We start from the raw sequence: 10,373 nt of genomic DNA on the forward strand, positions 1-10,373 counted from the left end.
GCCCTTTATCTTCATAGTTGTCAGGTACAATCATCTCTGTAGTAAAGATTGTTTGCCAACATAACATAGCAGTCCTGGTTTAGGACTAATGTTGCTGTAATTTTAGCCGTAGGAGACATCGTCTCCAGCTGGCTATACGACACAATCTCTGTCCTTATATTTTTGAACAAGGGAATCTAGTATCCCCTCCTAGCTCATAACAATATCTGTATATCGCGATTTCTGGGTTATTTCTCATGATCAGTACAGAATAATTGCTCAGCTAATTCCCGTTCGAAATATATAGTTTTCAGTGACAACTAATCACTGATTTATAAATTAGAAAATTACTATTTTTAAAATCTCACAACGTGAGATATTCAGCAACAGTACTTTGTAGTAAAGATTGTTTGCCAATATAACTTAGCAGACCAGGTTTAGAACTAATGTTGCTGTAATTTTAAATATTGTTTTGAGCTGAGTGGAGATGCTAGATTCCCTTGTTCGAAAATGTAAGGACACAGATCATGTCGTATAGCCAGCTGGAGAGGATGTCCCCTGCGGCTAAAATTACAGCAACATTAGTCCTAAACCAGGACTGCCATGTTATGTTGGCAAACAATCTTTGCTACTAAGTACTGTTGCTGAATATCTCACGTTGTGAGATTTTAAAAATAGTAATTTTCTAAACTATCATCTCTTTCTTGTAGTTTTTGGCTAGCATTAATTTTGTTTTGCTCTTGTTTTGTGGTAATTTTACCAGTTTTCCTTGGTTCTGAGTTATTTCTGTAATCCTGTAGTAGTTATTTTATAGTATTTTTTTAGTTGTATAAGGCCTCTACCACCTGCAATTCGTTGTATATATAACCTTTCTGTAACAAGCTTAGGATGGTGTATTCTAAATTCCATCATTCCTTTTCTTGTTTTCTTGTCAAGTTTAGTTAGTTCATTTAGTGTCCAATGAAGAATATTTGCCTACTAATTTCGTTAAGGATTGACAGATTCTTTTCTTTTCTTTTTTTTTTTGGTGGGGGGGGGGATATTATTTTTCCATAGCGGTTTTTTGTGACACTCCTATTCGGATGGGTTTGAGGGAACATCAAGTTATTTTTTGTGGTCTCAGAGGCTGCTGCATATATTATTTCATTTAGTCTGGTCATATTGTCGTTATTTGTTTCTGTTGTGATTAGTTCTGTGACAGCCGGGTTTATGCTTTCTATTATTGTTGCTGTTTTGTTATCAACTTGAATGTTTGGCAGGTACAGTCGGTGTTCCGTATTGTGTTCTGTGGTCTTTAATTCCTTGATTATACTCATTTTTAAAGAATCATAATCACGGTTTTCGCCTTCATTGTTTTCAATTTTTAGTTTTGTTCCACATTCCTACCCGTTTATATTTTTGGCTGTGGTGTTCTTGTTTGGTGCATTTTGATTATCATTATGCATTCCTAGGGTTTGGGTTTGTTGTGTTTCGTTACTTCATTTTTGCTGTACATGTTACGTCTATTTTCGTGTTTTTCAACCTCAGTACTTATATTATTGATAGGTTGTTGATCTATGGGCACTATTTGCGTTTTCGTGGAGTATTTTTCCTTTTAAGTTCTCTATTTCGATTTCTGATATCTTTTTTGTTTTGGGAATGTATCTCCTTATGTTGACTAGTTTGTTAGGGTTTATCAATATATCTATCTTTGGGTTATTTTTCTTCCAGATCTTATATGTATATGATGTTTTAATTTTATTCTGTGGGTAGAGCACTGCTGTAAAATAAGTTTCTATGATAGAAATTTATTCCTCTCGTGTTCATTTATGCTTTTTTGGTTTTATTTGTGTGAAGTACACACTTTCCGTTTGTTATTCTTGGATTGAATAATACAGGTATTATTTAATTTAGCGTTTACTTTTTTGTGTATGATGGTTAGGACCAGAAATTGCCTGTTGTTGATTTGAACCGTAATCTGGCGAGCATGTTTACATGTGTTGTGCGAATGATGGAGACAGTACGCAGGTATAATACATCATTTCATTCGGAAAATAGAATAATTTCAATGAGTATTACTTTTTCGGGTATAGTCTAACACTTTGTCAGTTATTTTTACGTTTCATTTGTTATTTTTATTCCCGATGTTTTTGGATAGATCTCGGAGCAATGTTTTATCGTTTTCGCAAATTAAACATCCCCAGTGTTTTCTCCGTTCTCACATGTTGAACATCCCCAACTATGTCAAATAATGTACAACAATCTTTTTATTTTTTTACTGCAGCTGCATACTCAGTGTTTCAGTAATGATAAAATCAAATATAATGATGAACCCGACGATAACGACGACAGAAGCAACGATGACTTACTATTGTTGCTGCAGCTGCTTCTAGTGCTTCCGATATAACTCTCACAACAACTACAACTAGTTCATACTACTATTACTACTGATAATATTAATAATGATGATGGCGATGATTTGAAATGCAGTACACATCTGATTGGTATAGAGTAACGCGAGACGGTCGTGGTCTGGTAAAGATCGGATTGATTGCGGTGTTTCCACCAACAGATAGCCAGATATTCTCTTGGTGATGCTCTTTCGAAAGTCACTCATTTCCTTTGGGAATTTAGATTTTAGGTGTAAGCTTCTGTCTTGTGTTGTTCGAATGATTTATATATGTGTAGGTATTGGGATTGTGGACGTTATAAAATCTGTTTATGTGATGTCTGTGTGTATTTTTATGCTATTTGTGAAGTGTCTGATTTTATATTTATCACCAATTTTTGTTTGTAATGCTAGCTGTTTTTTCTTGATCAGACTCACCGTATGTCATGTCTGACCATTTAGAACCGGGAAATGGCAGGTCATGTGTTGGAGTTGAGCGATGACTGGGGGAATCCGTTGTTGCTATGGTGGGGATTGGTGTTGCAGTGGCTGTTGTTGGATTATCTTTTTGGGCTTTGGTGGATGTTTTTGGTAGATCCCTTGGTGCTGGGAGCGGGTATCTTCCCTTTCTCCTTCAATGTTGGGCAGAAGGCTCTTATGTCTGTGGCTGAAAGGCATATGTTACGTTTGCCATTTCTTTCATCCACTGTAACAGGTATGATGATGTCCTTATGGAGATAACTGATCTGGGATAGCATTCACATTTTTTGACTGGTTTGGATGAGGAGCTCTATCCCCATTCCCGATCAGTTCTCTTTTTTGCATCGGTAGACTTCGAGGATATTTGTTTTCCTCGATATCTATCGTGGCCGCTGCAACTAACCAAATAATGACTATCTCTGGCGGCACCCACTCGACGCAGATTCTTACTTGTCTCTAGCCATAGTACGCTGAATAAAATCATAATTAACCGATTCTCCTGTATTTCATTTTACCCAAAGTCACGAACTTTTCAGCACCCTCTCGTATATATGTGTGCGCATGTGTGTATGCGGGTGTATGTGTGTGAATGTGTGTGAATGTGTGTGCGTATGTGAACTAAAATGGGCAGTTAAAATTATTGTCAGCTCACCGCTTTGGTGGTAATAACGATATTGACATTGGTGTCATTTTGTTTTATATCTTTACACCTTATCGGAAGTCATGAGACGCGGGTAGCTAAAGTTCACAAGCGCTCATGTTGCCGCAACAATTTCAATTCACAACGTTGCTCTAGTTGATGATGAAGTTGTGCGTTTTGCGCTCCCTTAAGATCCCATCCAGTATTTTGTGTCATGGGGTTTTTAGACGGTTTCACATATATTGGTAATTTCTTCTTCATAATTCTGTTAAATCTTGATGCTGTATTCACTAGGAGTCTGTAGATCGCAGATCTTAGGCAGAATGTTTCACTCCGACACTAATCTATTTTTACGTTTTTTCGGTTTTGGTAGTATTTCCTATTTTGTGACCTTCTTCCCAAAACTCCCTTGCTGTTTTGCAAGCAACAGAAAAGTTAAGGAGTGTTTATTATTGTTGCTGTTGTTTTTGTTGTAGTTGTTATTGCTTCTGATGTTGCCGTTATTGTTGATGTTGTTTATCATCTTACAGATATTACATTATTCACTTCTGCCAAATTTTCGGGTCGATCAAAGTGGCAAAGTGTTCTAATTTCATTTCGTCATTAGATGCGTTGTTTGAGGAAATCAAAGCCAATGGTAACTTCAGACGAGTCTAACGTTGTTTTTAAAAGTTTATTTGTCGTAGGTATTCATTGGAAACATGAGGACTTCAGGAGAGATGTGTTCAGATCAGTTTATTATTTTCTGTTGGTTTTGTTTTTGTTGATATCATTGACGCTGACTTTGTTGTCGGTGATGATAATGCTTATTGCTCTAGGTAGAAGGACTGACATTTGATGGGAGGAAATTAGTCGATCACATCAACCTCCACTGCTCAACTGGTACTTATTTCATCGACCCCGAATGGACGAAAGATAAAGTTAATCTTAGCGGAATTTGAACTCAGAATGTATATGCCGATAAGCATTTTGTCCGGCATACTGATGATTCTGTCACCTCACCGCTTTGGTAGTAATAATGATATTGACATTGGTGTTATTTTGTTTTATATCTTTATAGGAAGTCATGAGATGGTAAGTGCCAATGCAATTGTAGTTTCACAGCTTTCCAACTAATAAATAACATCAGTTTCCAGCTTGACTTTTGGAAGCACTATCAGTCCAGGACTATTTAAATGATGTTTGACTAGTCTTGTATGTTACTTTTTCAGCAGAAGCTAGTTTTCTCATTCTACGTGTTGGTGGCTCTTACCAACCAGCTACCTTTCTTTGTGTTATTGTTGATTTCATGAATGTTGTTGATGATTTTTTTTCTTTAAACCTTTCGTTATTATGTCCGTTATTGCTGTTATTGCTGAAGATGCCGCTGTCTCTTCTTTTCGTTCCATACTTCAAAAATTTCTTCGCTGGCATTCTCAAACATTTTGTTGTTGCTCTTGTGGATATAATTATTTTTTTTGCCAATTTTTTTGTACTTTGAATTTTTTTCCTGCTTCCTTTGTTCTTCTTGTACTATTATTGGTTTTGTTACTACAGCGGTAGCTGCTGTTCTTGTTTAAATCTCTTTTTGTCGCAAATGTTTTTAATAATAATAATAATAATAATAATAATAATATAATAATAATAATAATAATAATAATAATAATAACAATAATAATAATAGTAATAGTAATAGTAATAATAATAATAATAATAATGATAATAATAATAATAATAATAATAATAATAATAATAATAATAATAATAATGATAATAATAATAATAATAATGGTCACTCCCATCAACTTCAACGTATGAGTGTTTGAAGGAAAGGATTAAAAAACAATAGGATTAACAAATAAAAACTGCATCTATTTGCGATTGATGCATGAATATAATTTGAGTCAAGGTAACAACAATTACAATGATAATAATCAAAATATCAATAAAAATTTCTATTTTTATATTAGTCACAAGATCCTTAACGCCTTAACGTATAATGTAAAACATATCACTCAGCGTGGTTACAAAGAACTCTGAAGATGTACATATATAAAAGATAATAATAGAAAGTGAAGTGAAGTGGAATACCAGATGGAGGATAAGTTACATCTTTGGTAAACAAATAAAGACACCCACCTAAAGGCAAAACAGCCGTTCCTAAAAATATTTTTGTTTATATTGTCGTGTGGTTCATCTGTATGGGAATATCATCACCGCAGTCGCCGTCGTTGTTGCAGTTGTTAACTTAGTAAAGATTTCTCACTCGTTTTGTGCCCGTATTAATAATGGTCATAGAATAACTGTCTTATTTTCTTTTATTGAGTTATGCATATTTGTGCATTTAATATAGTTATTTTATTCTTTTTCTGATTACTCCTAGTTTTTAAGGATTTTCCATATGTTGTTGAAGTAGGCGCCATTGTTATTCTGCGTATGTCAACAAGATCTGGGAAATAAATGTTTACAAAAAGGTAACATAACAAAACCTTCTTTGATATGGAAAATGCCACAGTGGGCTTTCCAAGTAAAGTTTGCTGAGATATAACTAGAAAAATAACAAATTTTATTGAGTAATGAATAATTCAAAATCTTGAAACCCGTTAAAAGAAGTATTGCCAAGGGAAGAACCAAGAAAGACGATAGATTACTAATGTGGTTTTCACACAGAGTTTATTATTCCAGTTTTCACAATATTCCTTCTTTCATGCTTCAATAGGTTCAACATCCACTTCCTTATTTGAATTCCATGGTCTCTCTCTCTCTCTCTCTCTCTCTCTCTCTCCCTCCCACTCAGGCATTTTGTGCTTGAGCTCATTGTTATTTGGGTTCTTGTTTGCCAGCCTTTACTCACATCTATTTCCACTCCTTTAACTTGCAATGACATAGTGTAGCTTCTTGATGAAATAGGAGAGCACTAGGCTTCTGATTACTTTACCTGATTGCCGGCTTCTGACGCTGAAGGCGAGGCTATTTCTTCTAATCTTGGAATTGTGACAGATGGTAGTTATTAAACTGCCGCTGCTGTTTCCTTGGGGCCTTGCCACCTTTCGTGTTGGTTACCACTCTTTTCCAACTTTTGCTATTCTGGTCCAATAGCCCTCAAGTAGATTTCTTCTCAGAATTGCTGAATGGAAGACAGCACTTGTCCTTATTGATCAGAGTGATCTAGATTGTGTTGGGTTAGTATAATTAGCTCACAGTTTCCTTACTGGTGACTTTTATTTGTTGTTTTCTCGTTATTTGTTACACTTTACACGATTTTATGTTAACTTCGCTGTATTGTACCCTTTCCTTTGTATTCTTCTCATAGTCTTTAATCCTTTGTATTGAGAACCTTAGTGCAGCGGAATAAATGCTTCATGGTGTTTCCTCTGGCTTTTTATGTTCTGAGTTCAAATCTCGCTAAGATGAACCCTGTTTCTCAATCCTCCAGATTCAATAATATAAAGTGCCAGTGATGTACTAGGGTTGATGGCAGCGATTAATACTCTCTCCTCAACATCTACCAGCCTCATGTCAAAATTAGTAACCGTTATTAGAATTATTATTTCAGTATCAACAAAAAAATCACAGGTTCTTCCCGAGCCATAGGCTCATAAAGCCGGTTCTCCTGATTTTGTGATGTACAAAATATCTTTTGGATTGCTTATTTTTTGTCAGCTCAATGGAGAGCAACAACGTGAAATGAAGTGTTTTTCAAGAACATAAAGCATCACCCTGTCTAGGAATCGAATCCATTATCATACGATCATGGCTGCCACGTTTCTCCACATTACTTCTGTGTATTTATTTTTATTGCATACTTTCGCTACACAATGAGCGCAGCTGTAAACTTTGTTTATGCGCATGTCCTTTGTTTTGTTTCTGTATTTTCCATTATATTGAAAATATTCTATGTGTTTACAGTTGTGCTATTTTCTGTATGTTGTGTTACATACGGTGCTTTTGTTATGTATTCGTCTGCGTCTTCTAACAATTCCCTAGGCGTTTATTATTATGTAGATTGTTTCTGTTTTCTATCTTCATATTCTCGGTCATTCTCTTCCTTGGTCTTTATATCTAAAGAGTTTCTTAATTTTTCTTAGCGATACATTGCCAGCTTCTCGGATGACATCATTATCATCATCATCATCATCATCAACAAGAACAATAACAACATCAACAATGGTTTCAAATGTTTGCACAAGGCCAGCAAGTCTGGATGAGGTGGGGTAAATTTAATGCATCAACGCCAGTGTTCAACTGACACTTGTTTTATCAACCTCGAAATGATGAAAAGCAAAGTCAACCTCGGCGGAATTTGAACTCAGGACGTAAAGGCGGGCGAAATAAATCTAAGCAGTTTACCTGGTGTGCTAACGATTCTGCCAGCTCGCCGTCTTACTTACAAGGACAACAATGATAGTTTAGAATATTTACACTAGGCCAGCAAGTTCGTGGGGGAGGTAAGTCAATTACATCGACTCCAATGCTTAACTGCTATTTATTTTAATGACCCCGAAAGGATAAAGGCAAAGTCGACCTCCGCGGAATTTGAACACACAGTGTAAAAACGGACGAAATGTCACTAAACATTTTGCCCGGGTTGCTAAAGATTCTGCCAGCACACTGCCTTAATAATAATAATGAGGATGATGGTGATGATAATAACAACAACAACAACACCACCACCAGCACCACCACCACCAACAACAACAACAACAACAACAATAATAATAATAATAATAATAATAATAATAATAATAATAATGTTGTAGGGAAATAGTAATAATGGTACACCCCTCCCACGTGATGTCTCAGTCACTATAAATAAGGTGACGTCAACTGGTATCAAGAGAGTATGTAGAGTACCAGAGTACGTGTAGACTATGTTGATAGTTGTGTCTGTGCTGATATAGTAATTATATTGTGATCCTGATTGGACGTTATGACGAACCGATGTTTTGAAGATAACACTGTACGGCCGGGGGTCGTATAGTGCGAGATAGAAACATCCTATCGACGACATAGGAATATAACAATATCTGTCAGAGCGACAACCGTCGTACGAAGACAGATACAACAGTGGCAAAAGACCGCTTTATAAGAGTGGTGACGAGGATTAATGAATTCACGTGGAGCTAATAGAAACTCGTAGAGGAGTAAACAAACTCACAAATTTTACGATAAATCGTAAAATTATGGAAGATTTGTTACCCGGTTTGCTTGAGTTACAAAACATCAACAACAACAACAGTTGAAAGAACAACAACAATAGCAGAAATAACTGCAAGAGCAATAAGAGAAGCAACAATAACAGTTAATATTACAGCCATGACATGACAATGTGGCGAGAATATATCACGGCCTAGAAAGAGCAAAGACGTGGTATGAGCAAACCCCAGGAGTCACCGAGAATGAAAAATTGCAAAATCCTGTGGGATGCAATGATACAGTGCGATCACTTGACTAGTCATTGGAAACCGGACATTGTTGTGGTGAATAAAAAGAAAGAATATGCATTATAATCGACATAGCATGTCAACGGTGACAACAAAATCAAAGATGAAAAACTGAACCACTACGATGATTTGAAGTAGGGAAATAAGAAGGTTGTGGTCAATGAGGAGAGTATACGTGATGCCAATAGTAATTGGTGCATTTGAAAGTATCAGCACTCAACTATCAACTTAGCTCAAAAAGATTGGTGTAAGTGTGGAGGTAGAACACCTTGGAAAATCAGCATTGCTTGGAACTGAAAGAAATCTTTGTAGGGTTCTTGAAGCATGACCAGTAAACAAGTGTCACCTTAGTCTACTGGCTGTGGACAGCTGACACTTTCCATCATACCCAGCAAAATAAGCTGAGAGTTTTCATCAAATAATGATGATGATGATGATGATGATGATGATGATGATAATGATAATAATAATAATGATAATAATAATAATAATAATACTCAAGACAGAGCTGAATGCAAGAAACAGGATCGAAGCGATCAATGCATTAGCTATACCAGTCGTGACTTACAGTTTCAATATTGTTAACTGGTCAATTACTGAGATATGTCAGCTCGACAGAAAAATAAGGAAACTGTTGACAATGCATAGAATGCACCACCCTAAGGCAGATACAGAACGACTCTATATGCCAAGAAAAGAGGGAGGCCGTGGTCTTTTACAACTGGCAATAACAATGAAGATTGCTACAATTGGCCTAGACACCTACCTGAAAACCTCTGAGGACTGGATGTTAAAACTTGTCTCAAAACATGAAAACAAGAAAGCATCATACTCAGTCACAAAACAGGCAAAGGAATATCTAAGTGAATTCCGAATACAACCAATTTCGGAATTAGAGATAGACATACAAGAAACAAGCACAGAAAAAGCTAAGTGCATGAAAACCCGTGCCAAAACTGCGGCCTTAGATATTCTGAATAATAAATGTCAAGAAAAACCTCTCTATGGCAAATACCCAAAGAGAGCGAATAATGCAGATATTGACAAAGCCCTGACCCATCAATGGCTAATAGCCTCTGGCTTAAAATCTGAAACAAAGGGGTTTATCATAGCAGCTCAAGATCAATGCCTACCAACAAGAAACTACCAGGCCAACATATTAAAGATCAGAAGCAGTCCAACGTGTCGTGTATGCCAGCAACAAAATGAAACCATTGACCATGTGGTCTCCAAGTGCAGTCTTCTAGCGCCTACAGAGTATCTCAACAGACACGATAGAGCTGCACAATATATTCACTGGGTAATCTGCAAAAACCTGGATTTTCCCCATGAAAAAAACTGGTGGGAACACAAACCACCCCCAGTGCTTGAAAATGACCACATCTCACTCCTCTGGAACTTCACCATTCAAACTGACAGAAAGATAGATGCAAATAGGCCAGACATCATATTGAAAGACTTCAAACAAAGAACATGCCTCCTC

The 10,373-nt window shown here is 36.3% G+C and overlaps 1 long non-coding RNA gene across 1 annotated transcript in view; it reads left to right on the forward strand.

Moving 5' to 3' along the window:
* Positions 1–3,396: 3,396 nt before the first annotated feature.
* LOC118762792 overlaps positions 3,397–10,373 on the forward strand; it is an 8,329-nt gene continuing 1,352 nt past the window's right edge. The window contains exons 1-2 of the long non-coding RNA XR_004998541.1: positions 3,397–3,408; positions 8,306–8,308. This is a non-coding gene — a long non-coding RNA (uncharacterized LOC118762792). The remainder of the gene's footprint in view (positions 3,409–8,305; positions 8,309–10,373) is intronic.

Source organism: Octopus sinensis, linkage group LG3 (assembly GCF_006345805.1).
Source record: "Octopus sinensis linkage group LG3, ASM634580v1, whole genome shotgun sequence".
Taxonomy (NCBI): domain Eukaryota; kingdom Metazoa; phylum Mollusca; class Cephalopoda; order Octopoda; family Octopodidae; genus Octopus; species Octopus sinensis.